Source organism: Vanellus vanellus, assembly GCF_965231255.1.
Source record: "Vanellus vanellus genome assembly, chromosome: 1".
In the NCBI taxonomy this organism is placed as follows: domain Eukaryota; kingdom Metazoa; phylum Chordata; class Aves; order Charadriiformes; family Charadriidae; genus Vanellus; species Vanellus vanellus.
In genome coordinates, this window is record NC_138905.1 from 162,630,893 (window position 1) to 162,650,296 (window position 19,404).

Below are 19,404 nucleotides of genomic sequence, written 5' to 3' on the forward strand. Positions count from 1 at the left end.
TAGCACTTATCTACTAATCTACTCAGAACAAGCTTAGAAGGCTTTGACACTGCTCAAATGTCAGCTTAAATATCTCCATTTGTTTATTACACCTAGTTGGTGGGGTCAATTTGGTATGTTCAAAATAAAGTTATATCTAAATTTTGTGCTCAGAAGAAGATCCTAGGAGACTGGAATTTATATTTCTATCTGTTTTCTGACATTATTAGGTTGCTTTCTTCTCTGAACTTGTGATATTTTTCAACCAACTCTTAATTACTAATTAATCTCTAACAGTCAGATGTTCCACTGCCACATAGACTGAAGGAGAGTGGCAAAGTAAAATGGTGGAAATGTAACACGTCGCTCAAGAATTTTCTGTCTTAACTCAGTGCGGGTTAAGGATTCTGCAGGTTAATGGCAGGTGGTCTATGTCTCTGACGTCTGGGGATTCCGTGGCATTCATAGCAGCACCTGCAGCTATTACAGCTACCTGAAATGTTAGCAGATACCTGAAAAGAGGTTAATGTTAAACTTAATGATTTCAGTAACTTCTCCCGACAGTTTCCAACCCTTGTCTTCAGTTACAGAAGACTATAAAGAAGAAAGCTGTGCACCATACATACCCTACAGAGGAGACTTCTGTGGCAGCGCAGCTTGCTGATAGCAGCTTGAGTGGGAACAGGAGGAAGGGCAGAAGGCAGAGATTCACAGGGCTGAAATCAGATGGGTTGGTCCTGTGCCTTTCCAAAATTAAACAATTTCTCTCACTCCCTCAGAAGTGAATAAAACTTTGTATTGCAGCAAACCTGCTGTCCTCTTGAACTGTAGTGGGTTCATTTTATTACAAAAAAATATATTTTTTTACTATAGCAAGAAGATATAGAATGTTTTCTAGATTAGTTCTTTTCATGTAGAGCTGGTAGACTTACAGTTAATGTGAGGAACGATGGAGTGGCCAAAGGAGGAACTTTTAGGTGTTTCTTAAGTTCTAAAGAAGTGTCCAAAGGAAGGCAATCTAGTGGAAAAAATAGCAATAGGATTGGGTTTTATCTGGGTTTTTTTGCAATTGATTTTGCATCACACTTACAAAAAAATGTAAAGAGGGCTCAAAAGTTTTGCATTTGCTTTAGCCATTTCAATGAGATTTTTTGCAAAATTTTAAACTGTGTTGAGCCTGAGCTCCATATCACATCTAGTAATACGAATACGTGAATAACTATGGCTTCAATAACTCAAATATAATTCAAACAGTACTATCTTGTTTTTCATCTAGAACCCCAGAGTGGGAGGCAGTCACGGTACAGAGTGTTGAAGGGACTAGCCCATCTGGAGCTGAGCCAAGCCACCAGCTGGTGGCCACCGCCAGCCATGAGCTCCCGCTCTTTGCATTGCTCACCTCCATCCCCAGCCAGGGCCTTTTCACACCTACTTCATTGCTGGGTCCCTCTCAGCCTTAACCACCTTCCAACATCAGTCCCTGTTTCGTCCCAGCAAGTCACCCTCCGGATTCATGCCGTGTCTCTCAAATGCAGGTGAGAGGAAAACAACAGTGCGGTATGTCTTCCAGAGATGCATGGAGGAAGCGCAAGAAAAAACGTGCTTGCCTGGATCTGTGGAGACAACCTTGCTTTCTTTGCATTGTGTCTTTGTGGACTGAACATACACAGTGACAGTTCTACACTGAATGTCTTCACCACCGCTTCCCTTTTAACAGCCGAGGACGTGATGCTAAGCACTGACACCACATGCACCCAGACATTGGCATCTCTGGGTTCCGGGGCAGCACCAAGCACTTGATCAGCAGCTTTGTCTTTAAATACTTGTAAAACACTCCCTTAAAGTTGTTGTCTTTAAATTCTGTGTCACAGGAGCCAGGCTATTTCAATGAAGGTTGAGATCCTGTGAAAAACAAGACCATATGGTAGCATAACCAGGAACTAGATCCTAATGCAAACACATTAGGTAAATGAGTTTAAGATAGGCAAATTGACTCTGATGTTTCGTAATTATTGATTTTGATCTCAGTTTTTATGTTTAGTGTTCATGTTCCATTTGACTTAGGTGAGACCTCGTTCTTGTGAGAATTAAAAATACAGTGGTTCAGCTGCCCTTGGCTGAGCAGCTGTCACTGGATTTTAGATCACTTATCTGAAGGGCATTAATTTACTACAAGGTAAATTGCAAAGCATCAGTAAGCATCAATAAAATGATGAGATTTAAGCATAGGGCTCAGAAGACCCAATTAAGGAATCCATTAGGAGGGTAAAATACTATGTATAGCGTTGCATAATGCAACTTGCTTTGCATATCTGTACTCTTTTATGCATCCCAGAGATCAAGCACTATTTCTATTTCAGACTGAATTTATGTCAAACAATAACTTTGTGATCTGGAGTATATGCTAAATTACCCAAGATAACTATCAGCGATGGGAAAAAAACTTAAGCCATTAAGATGCAGAAAACAAGTTGCATTGTTTCATCCGGGTATGGCTGTGCTGAAATTGCCTATTCTGAAAATTAGATCTTAGAAGATACTTACAGGGGTATTCAAAGGATTTTTTTCTCCCTGATACCTGTCGATATTTCTCAGATACCCTCCTCCTCTTGCTTCACATCTGTATTGTAGTCTTATCTGTGTATCTCCATGCAGTGCGAAGGTCATTAATTGCCTGTATTTACACTCAGAGGCAAATCTGTGTTGAAGGGAATACATGGCCACCCACATCATGATGTTATCAGGCAATAGCCTAACACTGCTAACAGATAAAAAAAATTATAAAGCCCTAAGCAGTTCTGCCCAAATGTCATTATCCTGTTTGTATTTGATTTAAATTCAAGCATGAAGGAATAGTCTTGTTTTTTTCTCCATAACTAATTACCCATACCAAAGGTTGTTTGTGTTCTTATAATTTTATTGCAATACAATGATCCCTCGGAAGAACTTGTACAAAGTTAAAAGTACTTGCACGATATTTGTAATAGAAGTATGTAGGCTTCCAGGAAATAAGCATTCCCAGGGTTTCTTTTTTCCTCTAAAAATACTAGTAATGGCAAAGCTGGGTGCCAAAAAATCTATATCATACAAAAGTGTAAAATTTTGCCCAGCTGTGGCCTTTAAATTGCCATCAGAAAGCTAAACTGGTTTTCATTATCAGAAAGAGGAATTGTTGTAAAAACAAAATCAGTGTCTCAATAAATCACATTTAAATACAGCAGAGCTATTAGAAACACAAAAAATATGGCTTATTTCAATTATTTTTGATCCTATGCAATCCTTTTTCCAGTGTGGGCCATTTTCTGTTTGCTGCTACAAGCACCATTATGCTAGGGAGATTTCTCAAACGAAGGATTAGATCTAGTCTAAAACCGAAATATAAAACTAATTAAATGCAAAAGCCGGCATTCTTACTGTTCCCCTAGCTCCCTTCTCTGCACGTAGGAAGTATTTCTTGTTTTTCTTGCTCACTGCAGTTTAATATACTTCAATATTTTTTAAAATAGAGTAGTTTATAAATGACAGATTTGAAGATATCTATCTGAAATAGATGGCTAGTACTTGATCTCTAGCATGCGTAGAAGAGTACAGAGAGGCGAAGTATGTTGCATTATGCAATGCTATACATAATATTTTGCCCTCCTAATGGATTCCTTAATTGGGTCTTCTGAGCTCTGTGCTTAAATCTCATAATTTTATTGATGCTGACTGATGTTTCACAGTACTTTATAAATTGGGGTTGAGGGGAACTACAAAAATCAGTGTTCGTGGTGCTGGTTGTAGCAGAAATCAGTGCCGGCAGCAAAGAAATCTCTCCTGGCATGAAAATGATGTTCTGGACCTGCCCTTGGCTGCCATTTCGGGCTCTTCCTCTCCTCACCCGGGAGGTGGGACAGTCTTATTTTCGGGTCAGCCGGCACAACGGCGAGGGCGGTTTTCCACTGAGCTCCCAGGACAGACTTTACCGGGGGTGTTAAACCAGAGAAACGAGCACCGACACTTTGGACCATCATCATTTTTGAAGCAAACCCCCAAATGCCTGGATGCTGAAGCTTTCGGGGGATATTTGTGTGCTGCCTTCAGCCTGGACAGACCAGCCCGGGCTCCATGCCTCTGTGCTCCTGGGCGGCTTGGTGGCTCCTCTCCAGCAAATGCGCCCGCGGCTGGGGGAAACGAGACAGCAAGCGGGAATTCATTGGGAGGAGAGGAGGAACTGGAAGGCCTTGTTTGAAAGGGGTGTCTAAACCGCAACATTAATCTTTTTTATTGTTACAGGTGCATGCTGGAGCTCTTGCCACAAACTCCTCTGGGGCCATGGCCAATCGGCTGCACCAGGCGGCTGGAGTCCAGCGACGTCTTACCTGCTCCTATACTTGTCTGGAAGTTGCACTAGAGGTTGCATTAAGGCCATTTTTGACAGGTTAACCATGCCAAGAAATAAAATCAGGTCATACTAAAACTCAAGTTTATTGTTTTGTCCCTACTGTAAACTAAGTTAGCAAGCTTTTCAAGTAGGGGAAAAATACACCAGCAAAGTCAATAAGCTCATTTGTACATACAAGACCTGTGTTCACTGCATCAGAAAGTACTTTCTGACATTTTGCTATGGCTTTGATTACAGATTTCAGTGCGGTTAGTATTTCCACAATGGCGCAGCTGGGATCTCAATAACAAATGATTGAAAGATATTATCCATCATTATGAGCAAGAACTGGTACGTTTGTATCTACAGGAGAAGCAGCTTGCAGGCTGAATTCAGCATCAGTAATCTGGCAAGCAACACATACGTTCCGGGGCCAAAATGAAACTTTTGTACCCTAGGCTGCATTTAGATATTATAAAAGGAATTTTGCTTACTTGTAGGTAAATTTGTTTTCATCTGAAGGTCATGGTGTAAAAGGATAGACACAATGTCCAGAAAAAGCACTGACTTGGGGCTTAAGTACTGGCATTTGATGCAACGCTTGAGAAGTGTCAGTACATTGCACTGTAAAACAGGATGGGAAAAAAAAAAAGCAACAAAAAAAAGACCGTCTCTGCCCCAGATGTTTTACAGCCTGATTCACAGCGCCCTGAATGCAACGGCGAGAGTTCTGTTGTGTTTTCAGCGGGGTTTGGCTCAGAAGGGTGCACTTTAAACTTCCAAACCGCAGACAGTAGAGCAGCGAGCCGGGGCAGATGGAAAGTGCTGGTCACAGCCGGGCTGATTCAGGGAACAGATGGGCTCTGCTGCGCTCACGCCTTGTTCGGAGAGGGGAGCGGGAGGATGCACAGCGAACATCGAGTGGGAGGCCGGCTGCCTTCTGCTCGACGTGGATGGTGATGGCATGAAAGAAGATATTCAGGCGAGAAGGAAAAGAGAGAGAGGAAGGGAGTGGCGGAGGGGAAGGCTGGGTGGAATGTGCGGAATTAGCACGGGGTGGAGCAAGAGACAGGGGAAAAAAAACCCAGGCGCTCTTGGGGTTATGCAACTTGGCAGGTTTTAAATCTGCTACTGACAGAGGAGGGATCCATAAAAAGCTCTGAGGAGGAGATGTGGCAAGGGGGATTGACAAGAAAGGTGACACCGATGGGATGGAGCCCAGGTGGCCTGTGCACGGCGACATGATGACTTAAAAAAAAAAAAAAAAAAGAAAGAAAAAATCAAAGAGTAAATGAGAAAATGAGATAAAGAAAAATTGTAAAAGAAGAGTTGCTGAATTATCTTGAAGAATTCTGGTTGTCTTGTATGTTATGTCCATAGAGTTTCTTTTTCTTTAAGTTTATGCAATGAAAGGGTTTTCTGAGCTGCACTGTCTAGCTGGGATGTCCTGTATCCTGAGTACCCTCGTGTTCCACATAAGGTACAAGAGAGGTACAGAAAATGTCCTCCCTCTGCAAAATCCAAATGTTATAGGACCTTCTGAGCGTGCGTGTGTGTAGACAACACACGGCTAAACACTCCAATTAATGTGCAGGTAAGTAACTTCCTTGGGGAGGGCTCGTCAATAAATATTCTGTGTATGTGCACATACGCAACCACAGTACACACAATCCATAATCCATGAGCTAAACTGAGGAGGTGCTGGGAGGCCAGCTGAGGAGGTCAGGGTGCTGCTCCAGCAAAAAAAAAAAAACAACCCACAGTTTGAAAAGTCATGTTGTCTAATATTGGCGCTCCTGTCATGGAAAATGCTTTATGGAAAGCCGGGCAGATCATCAGGTGGCTATTCTGTAGTAATCAAAAGTAAGGACACATGCAAAAAAGCCACATCAGCAGCCTCAGCCTAAGAGAATGAACCCTGATACCAGCAGAAAATGGGAAGAGATCTAATTGTGCTATGTGGAACAAATCCTCCTATAATTCAAAACTCAATTATATAGACTTTGAACTGAAATTTGATGACTCACCAGTGTTTTGGTGATTACTACAAGCACTCTTAAGGAAGTTTCAAAGTTCTTTGCAAGTAAAAGGCTAATACTTTCTAAATCCAGGGAGTATGCAACCTGGCTTCTCCCTTCTCTGAAAGAAGCTCAAGGAAGAAAATCAATAAGTGGATCACTTCGTTCAAATGGCATTGTGTAACCACCTACGGTAAGAATTTAGGGTGAGGCCTGAGAAACACTTCATCGAGATGGAAAATTAGAAAGGGTGTGTGTCTTTCATCACGTATTGTATTTCTTCATTTTGTCTTGCTGATATAGTAACAACGAAGATCATCTCAGACATAGCCATAAGTAACAAGGCATTGGCCTGGATTCAAGATAAGAGTGTTTTAGACCTTTAAGAACAGAACTGAGATCCGAATGGGTAGTAGATTACTCACTGCTGAATGAAGACCTTCAAGGATTTAATGAGTGCGTGGAAAAAAAATCAGGTGGTGCTTCTCAGTGGACAGAGGTAAAGGTGGAGGTGCAGTATTCCCTCTTTTCCTGTGTTGTCACGTCCAGCAGGAAAGCCACTATTCATGAGGAACCAACAGAGAGTATCATCAAAACCCAGGTACTAATATTGCCTTGGCTAGACCGCAGCAATTATGATCCCTCTGTCAGCACCCTGTCTGACTTTCCCACGGATCCAGGGAACGGAGATTATAATATACTTACACATAACAATTTAGTCAGGCAAAAACTGTAAGGAACTCTAGATTTTGGGCTGTCTGCTTGAGGACATGATTAAACAACGGTTGTTCTTGTCTCCTACAAAGGTTTATTGACCAATAACCCTGCCCCCTTAAATCACAGTGTACAAATGAGTGTCTGGTCTTCTATTCACGGTATGATAAAAAAAATGGGGTAGCCTGTCTGCTAAATCACTTCTACGCTTAGGAATATTTGCTGACAGATGTACTGCTTTCATAACCAAACTGTCTCTTGACCCAACAGGGATTATTTTGTCTCTTCCTTGCTGCGGGAGTGCTCATAATTTGATGGATTGATTCTGAACGTTCCCGCTGCCCGAGCGTGAGGGAGCTGGCTGCCCCTACAGCTTTGCCACAGTTTCTTTGCACAGGTACCTAGTCTTTCAACCAGCCATGCCGCTTTATGGCAAGACAGGAGCCTAATTAAATTATGTGGGCTCAAAAGACTGAAAATGGAGGTGTGGCCTCATATGCTGTGTGACAAAAGCGCCAGGGGCCAAATGCCTCATCCACCCTCTTCCTATGTTAAGTGACCTTTTCTTAAGGCTTGTCTCTGTGCGGCAAGTCTTGTGCAATAGGTATGAAACACAATTAGAGCTTAATAACTATTTAATAGATGCCCTCTGCGTGGACTTTCCTATTTTGCAAGAAAAGATGTCTTGAGGTTTAGCATAACCCAACACAGAATAACTTTTGCGCACAAAACACCAGTAAGAGACTCGATGCTATCACTCGGTACACAGCATCTTTCTAGCACTTGTTGTTCGAGGCTTTTCCTTCATGTAAACACGTTTGGTGGAATTTTTCATGACTTGTGCTCACCAACCAGCAATATTTATTTCTCTCAGACACTTTTCATCAATCCTAACTAGAATGTATGCTGAAGTGGTGGACGAGCAGTCTCAAACAAATGATTTATAATCTCACTGACCACGCATAAACAGAGAAGGACTTATACAGGGATTCAGAAACAATAAACTCAGGAGTGACTTATTTCCTTTTCTGTTTTGACCATTCCTCGTGTAGTCAAGTACTCAAAAACTATGCAAAGGTAAAGGTTTGATTCTCCTTTCACATTCATGTGAATTCAGATTCAAGCTTTATATATATATTTGTACATGCATATATTTTGCTCATCACAGCTGACAGCCCTGGAGCGTGGAATTATTTGTCTGGAGTACATGTACGAACAGGCTGGTAGCAACGTGTGTTTCAGTACCCGCCTTTGCCATTCTGCCTCAGCACCGGAGAGAGAGGCTGCAAGATGAAAAAGTAGCCCAGATGTATTAGAGCACCCTGTAATTTTATTATAAGACTTGCTATATTTTGTGGTCTTCTTTTAACCCCACAGACTGAAATTCAGAGATTTTCTGAGAATCTCTGCTTTCGTTTTTCCAAAGGAAAAGCTTTGAGGTCTTGACATTGAAAATCGTGATGCAAGTTTGCCACAGACATTCAGAAGGAAAACACCACAAATCATAAAAGGCACTTTATTATCTGGGGTGGCTGACTCGTGCTTTGGGAAATGCAATTTGCAGTATTGTGTAGTGTCACTTCTGCCCTACTTCACCTATGCAATCACTTGTACCAAAAAAACAATTATAAAGCATTACTACTCTTATTTTGTAATATGCTCTGCTCCCTGGTCCAGACCAGCTACGCAAAGGATTGGGCAATAGTCCTGCTGTGTTTTCTTGAACTTCTTGGGTGATCTTAAAACACAGCTAGCCAACATGGCTCTTCTTTGGGGAGATCAGAAGGAGTCAGAGGCAGCAGGTCAGGTAGTGATTAATTTTAAGAAATGGATTGAGCCTCTGTATGTTCAGAATAGTTGAAAGCATACAGAATCTCTATGCTCAGACTTTACGTTCACATCTCCAGGTATTTTGGGATGTATCATCTAGCCATTGTCCTGGTGGGCACAGCTGACATCCCTATTGATATTTGCCTCTTCTTCAACAGAGACAGAGGGGCAAGAATTCTTCAGAAACAATGAAGCAATTTGAGTTGGATAAAATGTCAAAAGGATGAGGTATTTTTAAACAAACCCACCAACCCCAGATGATAAAATACTACATGGCTGGAATGGAGAGCAGAATCATTCATGACACAGAAAATGAAACAATAAAACACATATAACAAAAGTGGCCAACAGTTTCCTCAATGCGTAAGCAAGATTGCTTTCAACGCAGCCGTTCTCTCCCCATGCCAAAATGAATTTCAGAGTTGAAAGTCTCATGTTTCATGGTTACAAGAAAATTTGATGCAGATCCTTAGACGGATTAAGTCAATCTAGCTCCATCCATTCATCCCCTTGAACCAAAATCAGTTTGTTGCAGTTGAGGATCTGGCTTCCTCCTCCTCCACAACTGAGCACAGATACAGCTTCCTCTTACCCCTTTATATAGAAGCATCTCACTTAAAAAATGTGTGAGTTTCTTTTAACTGTGTTAAAGTTCATTTTGTTTAAGCATGTGGTTCTCTTGCCTGAACACAGTATATGCAGCTATAATTTTTTGTGACTAATTTGCCCTCATAGTTGTGGGCGATTAAATGGCTTTCCATATTTGGTTGGCAGAGAGGTAAGCACCTTTAAATATACTGTAATTGGGCTTTGGTTGTAGTTTTTTTTTTTTTTTTTTGTCTAGCCTTGTTAAAAGCTTAGTTAACACCTTTCTTGGAGCTGACCTCGTGAACATGCAAATGAAAAGCTTCTCTGAGTTGTTTTGTAAAGCACAGCTAATTAATACAGTGAAGTGCAGCTGCGCTAAGTAGGAGAATCACAGCTCATAAATAAAGATAAGAAAATTATAAGAGGTGTGACTGACATGTATGTGATTACCTGCTTGGGAGACACCCTGATCTGGAAGAACCAGAAGAGATTTGGGAGGCAGGAAATCCTGTGTCGTAATTCTCATCCCACCAATGACTCCTGTTGCCGTAGGCAAGTTGCCCTGCCTCTCCTTCCCCAAACAGCAGTCACCCAATGACAGTCAGGACTTATTGACAGAATAGACAAAGTACCTGAAACACTTAAAGTGTGATTTAGGTACTGATGAATATAACATGGCACAACTATTGTCCCAAATTAAAATTTTCTCACACCGTTCTCCATATCCTGTTCAGAAGCAAGGAAACGGAGACTCATCACTTCTCAGGGGTTGCTCCTTGAAAGTTAAATGAATTGGAATTTTGTTATTTTAACGTAATGGATGACAAAGCAGATTGCTAAAAGGGCATCGTCACAGTAAGGTGAGTGATCCTGAAGAGAGTGCTCCCAAAGGGCTGCCGATAGCACAGAATCAAGCTTGTGTGTTTCCTTCAGCCAGGAATAAGAAATCAGTGTCAATCTTTAAAAAAAAAAAAAAAGTCTCAGTTCTTGATAATTAATTATGAATAAATCTGATGTTATAACTCTATGTTAATCCAGAATTTTACTCAAGAGCAATGTTTATAAAAGGATCTCAACTCCTGTTTTGTAACATCTCACTCCTACAATAGACAGAGGAAAAAATATCTGAAGATGGGGAAATCCAAGAGGAAGTTAACTGGAGGCTGAGTCAACACTGTAACCATGCAGTCAGAGGGCAGACGGAAAATCCTGAAATGCGCACATCTGCTTCAGTGAGCTTTGCTGATCCAGATCCAGATGCGTTTAGACAGACAGGGGAGATTCCAGCCATCTCCACAGTGTTCCTCAATATTCAGATCCCACCGTGTAGGAGGTGTCTTACAAACACAGCTAGAACATCTGTGTTTTCCCATGTTACACGCTGACTGCCAATTTTTAATACCAGTGTGTTTATATTGTCTCATTTGGTAACATATATGCTGTACATTTATAAAAATTTAAGTTATTTACCCACCTTGAGCCTGAACAAATCACCTTTCTAACCTGTTAGGGGATAGCATGGGTCTGGTGAGAGGATCCCTGCGTGAGTTCCTTCCGGGCTATAGCCACAAATGCACGGGCTTTTAGGGCACAGGAAGAGGAGCGAACCCTGTTCAGATTCCTCCTAGGACAGTCTGTAGATCCTTTCTCTTTTCGGTATATTTAATTCAAGGAGGATTCTTACCTCCACCAAATTAACGTAATTAATTTAGGCCAAGTCACCTTGCGTACATGCTAGATAGACCACGGCACTGTGGCTTCTCTAGCCTCTATACCTCTGTAACATCCATTCACAAAGAAGTCCTGTATTTCCTGTTAGGGTGGATAACTGCACCCTTACAAGGCGGGGAAACTGAAATAGGTTGACCTCTTTCATACTTTGCTGTTCTGAGTCATCGCTGAGCAAACACACACTGTTGTAAAGAAAAGAAACTTAAGAAAAATGTCTGAGCGGGACAGTGGAGCTGCATGTTGGTCCACGAGTGCTCAAAACATCTGGGAATGTAGGGGATAAGTGGGGATGTTTTTGACCTTCATCTGGGAGGAGAAATCAGAGAGGTGCCAGTAAAAAGTCAGGCTAATGAAAGGTATTTGGGCTTTTTTGTTACAAAATTTATTTTGCCTGGGTACTTGGAAGATAATGACTGTAACAATACTACAACCGCAGCAAAATGGACACCAGCCAGGTCCTAGTTTTGTTTCTGGCAAGCAGCCAAAGCACTTAATACGTTTGATAGTGTTTTGTGAAACCAGGCAGATAAGAGAGTATTACAGAACGTGAAAATGTAAAAGTGAATTGAAGCATAGAAGAAAGCTATTTTCATCAGAAGGCAGACAAAGGGCAAAAGGCTGGAGAAGGTTGCCTGGCCTAGGGCTGACTGTTTTGAATAGTTGACTTGGACGAGGCAAGACTATTTGAATCTGGAAGATAAGATTCAGAATTGGAGAGCTGGAAGACTTGGGTTAAATGTTAACAAAACAACTAGAATTTGTGAAAGAAAGGAAGTTACCTAGCCCAGCTGGAACGTACAAGAGGAAGGATAATTGCCTTGCACGGATGCCAACACAGAGATTTCAGAGCTCTCCAACAGAAAAGCCCAGAAGCAGAAAGACAAGCACAGAGCAAATTTCAAATCTCTTAAGAAAAGAAAAGAAAAGAAAAGAAAAGAAAAGAAAAGAAAAGAAAAGAAAAGAAAAGAAAAGAAAAGAAAAGAAAAGAAAAGAAAAGAAAAGAAAAGAAAAGAAAAGAAAAGAAGTAATAATAAGGAGCCATACACATTGCAACAAACAACATGAGCCAACACAATGTCTGGCATGGGGATGTTCGTGTAAGATCTGCACAGGATTACATCACTCTGCGAGATCTTGCCAGCAGGAGCAGGTTGTGCCCAGCAGGCTCAGAGGGATGACAGCAGCCCCACCAGCTCAGAGGAATGCTTTGTACGGGCACTGACGGCACAGTACAGCGCGCCAGGGGAACGAACGGGTGAGCGAAGCAAGGAAGGAAAGAAGGAAGCATTGTTCAGAGAACAAACGGGATATTTGCGCTCAGGTGTGCAAGCCGGCATGGTGCCAAAGGCCACTGGTGCTCAGGAAAATCTACAGCAGCAAAAGGCTGGCAAGGGAGAAAAAAACCCTGTTCTCGCTCTGGCTCGCTGATCGTCAGTAACAGGGGTGCACAACCTTCAGGAGAGCGATCTGGTAGAGACTGAGGCAGGACTATGGGACGGTTGTAGGCAACCTGAAGTCCCTCTCTGTGCAATACAGACTGCAAACACTGAAAGGCTTTAAGCAGGAGAGCACCAGCATGTCTTTTCATTTTTGCTGTTTGCTCTGTCTCCAGGTGAATCGGGAGCCGAGCTAGTTGAAGGGAAACGTTCAGAGACACCTTAGTAAGACTCTGGTCACAGATTCCTGGAGACAAGTATTTAGCACTGCTCGCTGCAGGTGGCTTTGCAAGCATCTGCAAAGCTGGGGGTGAGCGAGAGGGCTGGCATCCAGGGACCGAATCCCAAAATAGTAAAACTACAGATTACCTCGAGCAAGAGGGGAATGCAAGAAAACCTGCCTTGAGAAAGGTGCCTTTGTCAAGGTTCGTGAGGCTACAGAAACAGTGGCGGGCCCAAGCCCTCAGTGTGAGACTCATCAGTCAGGGCTAGGATTGCTGCGGACTTTACAGGACCTCTGGCATTGCTCTATGCAAGATGTGTCTTTTCCTGTCTTTTCATCCACTCTCGGGGACTATCTGTAAGCAGCCTCGGCACTTAAATGGATAAACCGTACACAAGTCATATCTCCAGTACTGCACTCAGCCAACCTGGTGTGTGTGCATTGTGGGTCTGACCCATGCAGCCTTCCAGCATCTGAAGGGCACCTACAAGAAGGAGAGAGAGGACTTTTTACTAGGGCATGTAGTGATAGGATGAGAGAGAATGGCTTCAAACTGGAAGAGGGTAGATTTAGATTAAACATTAGGAAGAAATTTTTCACTCTGAGGGTGGTGAGGCACTGGAACAAATTGCCCAGAGAAGTTGTGGAGGTCCCATCCTTGGAAATGTTCAAGGCCAGGTTGGATGGGGCTCTGAGAAACGTGGTCTAGTGGGAGGTGTCCCTGCCCATGGCAGGGGGGTTGGAACTAGATGGTCTTTAAGGCCTCTTCCAACCTAAACCATTCTATGATTCTATGCAGGTGCTGCAGTTAGATGCACTGTGGCCACACAGGGTGGTTCTCCATCCCATGGCACTCAGTTGCCCAGATTCAATCTTCATGCATGCTGTGTAGGCAATCCATGTATGCTACAAGGCAGAGTGAAGGCCTTCACTATGCTGCCTCAAGCCTCCAAAATCTTTATGACACCCTTGAGTACAAAGCTGAGCTCACACTGTGTTCATGGTGGTGGAAAATAAGTTTTTCATCCAGTTTTGGCACTTTCAGTGAAAGTCAAGACTTTTCCCTCAGAAAGTGTAGGATCATGAGGGGCTGTGAAAACATAACAGATGCCTCTCAGCCCCCATCTTGTCACCTTCCACTAGTTCTGGACTTTTCTTTTTGGGCCTAAAGTATGTTACTAGAAGAGTCAGCTCTGAATTTCAATGAAGGCGGCCTTTCTGGTAAGTATTACATTGCCTTGGGGGACAGAGAAAATCCAGGGTCTCATGACAGCATTTGAGTATGCAATATTTGCAATATTTCAGTTAAACCTGCTTATCCCCGTTTCTAGCTGTCTTGAAGTTCCACAAAAATCACTTTCTTTCACATCTTTACCTACTTTCCTAAACTTTGTCTCACCCCAGGAAAGTAAGACTTCAAACACATGCTGTAAGGGTTTTCAGTGGAGATAGAAGAAAAATAATTCAAGGATATGCCAGAACTATTCCCTGAAGGATAGAAGGGGAAGCTTTAAGAGGTTATCCACGATAACCTCAGGTCAAGCTGAGGCATTTTATGGCTGAGCCTCAGCTCATCCTCCCAGAGCACAGGCAGAGCTCTGTGTGCCCGTCCAAGCTCTGCCACCAGCCTGCATTTGCAGAGCAGGTAGGAGGAGTTTTGATACCCACTTAGGAGATATTAGTCCTTAGCAAAGCCTCTCATGTCAGACGCCAGTGCTTTGGGAACATCTTGCAGTCATTACGTAGGCTATCTGTTACTCAGCGACAAGCCATTAGACAACTGTGCGTTACCACCAGGAACAGAACATTTCTGTTAATGTTTCTTCTTAATGGAGAAAAAAGTAGTGGTAACAGTTTGAGAAGTGACACCCACGCGAAGCTGAAAATCCCCTTCTTTCCTAGTGCCACAGATTCCTCCAGCTATGGGATCCTCTACTGTAGGGGAAGCCAAATGATGATTCAGCCTGCGCTGTGTACTGATATTGTTCAGGGTGGGAGCGCAAGCCCCCGCTGGCATCACCAGTGAGTTCATGTGCACCAGAATCTGCGGGGGAGAGTTTTTCAAAGACTCACAGTTACCGCAAGAAAAACAAAACATCTTTCCCCACCCCCCCCCGACCATATCTGGTTGTGGATGTGGTCAGCCCCGGGTTCTGTCCTAGTGTTGCCTGACACAAAACTATCTGTCCCACGAAGCCCTGTCTAAACTCATGCTATCGAAAGTATGATAGCAAACATTTTAAAACACAGTTACTTTTAAATCTGTGACATGCCCTCGGACTCTGTTGGATCAAGTGCTGACAGAGTCAAGGACCTGGAGGTGGGATTTCTAGCTTTTTTTTTTTCTTCTCTCTCTTTTTACTATTTCAGTCACCTCATAGTATCTGAGCTGCAAACCAAAGCAGATGTGATTATCTCAGCTGTCACTGGGACGGAAGTGGTATTGTAGATAGGATCCAGACCACATAGCACTTTAAAGATCCAATTGCAATACGCCGATATACAAATAGCGACAAATAGGAAACCACTGCAGCCTTTCAAGCATCAATGCAAAGCTTTCACAGGGACTATCACCATTATCAGCTATTTCATTCATACCTCTGAGTACTGTCTTAGGTAGAGTGTGCTGCGAAAGCTCCTTCCCAAAGCTGCGTGTTCAGCTTTAATGAGAAAAGGAAATGGTAGGCAGAAATAAAGTAATTGAACTGCCACGGTTATGGCAACCCTAAGAGTGGCCGAATCAATGAGAAGGGAAAAGCATATTATGGGTGATGCAGACTTTCTAAAAGAAGAATGTTATTGAGAGGGGCAAGGTTAGAAAATCATCATTAAAACTAGATTTAAAGGTATAAGCAAAGACTCACTCAGCCTGAAAGAAATTATCTTCACACAATTAAGCATATACTTAACTGGCCTTCTTATACCACTTAGCTTACACTTAAACAGTTTTCCAGTACAAGTAGTAGTTGTTCTTATCACAGCAGATGTTCTCCGAAATTTTGTGTCAGCATCCATTGGAGGAAAATCAACCTGTCTATGGAAAACAGTTCCTTTTACAAAATCATAGGGCTTCTGATATCTAGAACAATTATACAAGACATATGGTTTTGCCTATTGTTGTATATTCATAAGTGACTGATACCCACAGCACACCACCTGTAGGTAAAATACTGCCTGAATGGTTAATGAAGTTTATATTTGCAGATACACTATCATAAAGTGAAGTCTGATTCTGCTAGCAATTCCAATACCCTAACTTTACATCTTTTTAGGATTATTACCATATTTTCCAACAAATATTTTTATTTCAAGGGGACTTTTCAGGGACCAAGGTGCTTCTTGATGTGAGCAGAACTGGCAACACTTTTAAGGTAAACTTCAATAGTAAACAAATCACTGAACTTGCCAGATTTCTCTGAATATTATATGATGTTTGATTTATTTATGTAATAACTTATAGGAATTTATTTTTACATGCTATGTTCAAAACTGTAAGCTTGAATTCTACTAAGTCTTTGATATATTTATTAGAACCAGAACTAGTTACGAATAGGGATAAGTCATTCTTTGACGCTTCCATTGCAAGCTTATCTGCAACAGACTGTATTATATAAACTCCCAAGTTTCAATTTTTCAGTCAAATAATTGAAGTACATGTAATATACTTCAGAGCCTAATGTTACTAAACTGTGCAAAATCTGTTAACAATCCACAGAATCCTATTAATGCAAATACTACCACAGGTAATTCATGGGTAATTTCCCCTCCTTTTTGTTTTTCTTTTTCTTTATAAAATAAATGAAATACAGACACCTGATCTAATGAAGCCCCAACAAAGACTATATGGTGAGGGTTGTTTGTTTGTGTGTATTTCTGAGTATAAAACAGAAGGTTTATTCCATTCTGCATCTCCGAATGAAAATTACAATCAAATATATTTTGAAGTGCCAAAGGAAATTACTACTCAGGAAAAGTTCAGATCGCAGTCCTGTGTTTGTCCTGTAAAGGGCACAGGTTACATGCACTGCACTGACCCCACTGACACAGCTGTATTGACTGGAGGACCCATCCCATGATGTGAGGATAGCTCAACCTCCATGACCAACTAAACCTTAATCTTTTTGCAATGGCAAAGGAAATTGCAAGAAGAAACTTAGATTCTTCTGCATTGGGGAGGCACAACTGTGGAAAACTCATAGATGGAAAGCCATCCTGATTTTAAAAAGTTTTACATTTAATTTTGATTGCATGGTGCAAGCATAACCCATCAGTATCCTTGCCAAAGTTCCAGTTTTATACTTTCACCCTCCCTCAGGCTGCAGCTTGAGAGAGAATCTCATACAAGACAGTTGTGGGGAGGAAAGTTAGGTGTTTAAAAGATGGATAGCCATATCTATACCAGTTGCATTAAACTTCCTTTAGTGCTGATGGCTGAAAAGAGACACCTCCAAAGAGCAATTCATCTCACTCTAAGGTAAATGGCTGAAGTAGATCAAATGAACTGCCCTCTGGAGATACTTGTCGCTGTCCTTTATCTATATAGCAGGCTTTAGGCAACTATTTAGGTGGTGAGATGCACTCCGACTTCAATGTCTACATTGTTTTGAAAACAAAACTGAGCCATTTAGGCCCTCTTCATGTGGAAGTCCCACACAAAGCCTTTGGTGGCATCCCGGGGTTACTGGAAATTTTCAGCTTCCCCAAGACTGCAGCGGTACCTCTCCAGGACTCAGTGTAAACCCAAACAACCTGACACCCACCCTAGCACACACCTCCTGGCTATTGCTGTAGCCAAAATGGTCTGTGCTGCTGTCTCAGGGTATTCTCATGGGCCATGATGGGGCCATTCTGCCAACTCTTTGCCACCTGAAAAGTAATCTTATGATGATAAAAATCATAAGCATAAAGGGCTATGTTACACATTTGTGTGAAGACAGCTCACATAGGCTGTGGTAGAAACCAGTATCTGAAGTTCAGGTTTTGCAGTATCCAGCTGTTACTGCAGGCTTTTCCTTAACGTTTTTCACCAACATACCATGTCTGTCACAGCCCATGGTGTTCCTCTTCCATTGAGTGCCGCAGAGCACATCAACTTTTCCACACTAGAGCTTACACCACTGTTGCCACTCCTGGAGCTGATATGAGTACCTCTTAAGAGAAGTTTGGTCTATGGAAAAGCTACAGGGTCGGGAGAACTGGCTGGAAACAACATGCTGTGATAGCAGCTGGTGGCCAAGGAGAGCTGGTGGGCACGATATTGTTGCAGGGCATCCCCGCATGGGTGCTCACACCTGTGTTCGAGGAGCTGACTGTTAGGTTTCATTAGCTCCTCCGGCTGCGGGAACAAAATACTCTTTTGAGTGGAAGGCACAGATTCAGTTTTCTAGAACACCTGCTTACACTGCTCTTTAAATCAGAGTTATTCACTCCTTTCAGTCTAAATTGACACAGACTTATGGTCAAGGGAACAGTTAATTTTTGAAGGAGAAGGTGACATAGGACAGTAGTTTTTCACAGGCCTGATCTCAAACAATTTTTTTTTTTTTCTGTTTGATGAATTTGCTCTTTTTTTAGCTCATAGTTATTGGACCTATAACCATTTACCTTGGTTCACTGCAGCTTTATAAAACCCAGTATGATGTACTTTAAAAAAAATGGACTAAATTCAGATTTCAAGTTCATTTTAGCAGCAAGCAAAATGTTTGGCTTGCAAAACATGCCTTTCAGTAGGCTGAATGTGTTTCCGTGCTAGGAGTTTCCAGGAAACTCTTAGGTTACAATTACAAGAAGTTAAAACTGCAGCAGCAGAATTGTTAACTGGAAGTCAGAATTTCCTTTACACCATTCCTCTTATGCTTAGTCCTAACTGGACATCACTTAATGAGCTGGCTTAAATATGGTCTTTTCTGTTACATTGTTTTGGTATTTGTGTGATTTATTATTTTTTTTATCCTAACCTCTAATTATTTGTTCTTTGGTCTGGTTCTTTTACCTTATATTGTATTATCTACTTAAACCAGCATTTTCTAACAACCCTTCCAGTTTAGGAGACTCAATCCTTTAAATTTATTCAGGATATACCCAATTTTTAAAAGAGGTTAAAGACATTTTCTGTAGTCCTTTCCAGGCTTCCTATTTACATGGTCAGAAATTCAAAGAAGAATGTAAGCACGAAAGTCTGTGATAAGAACAATAAAAACAGTGTTTGCTCTAAGGAACAAAACTGAAGCAAACCACAAACTAAAGGAAGAGAAGGAAAAAAGGTAATAGCTGGATTCAGTTGCAAGAAAGACACAGTTTTTTTCCTTAAAAAAAAATTTAGACAATGAGAAATTATGACAAGCAGAGCATAATATAAAACCTGAAGAAAGAAATGGAAGCATGATTTAACAAGGCTCAGCATCTAGGAATGACACTGCAAGGCAGATGGTATCCCAAACAGATCCCTGTTCCGCAAACTCAGATGACCCCTTTTCTTAAAATTAAGATGCAAGGAGATGACCCTGAGAAAGTGAGAAAGCG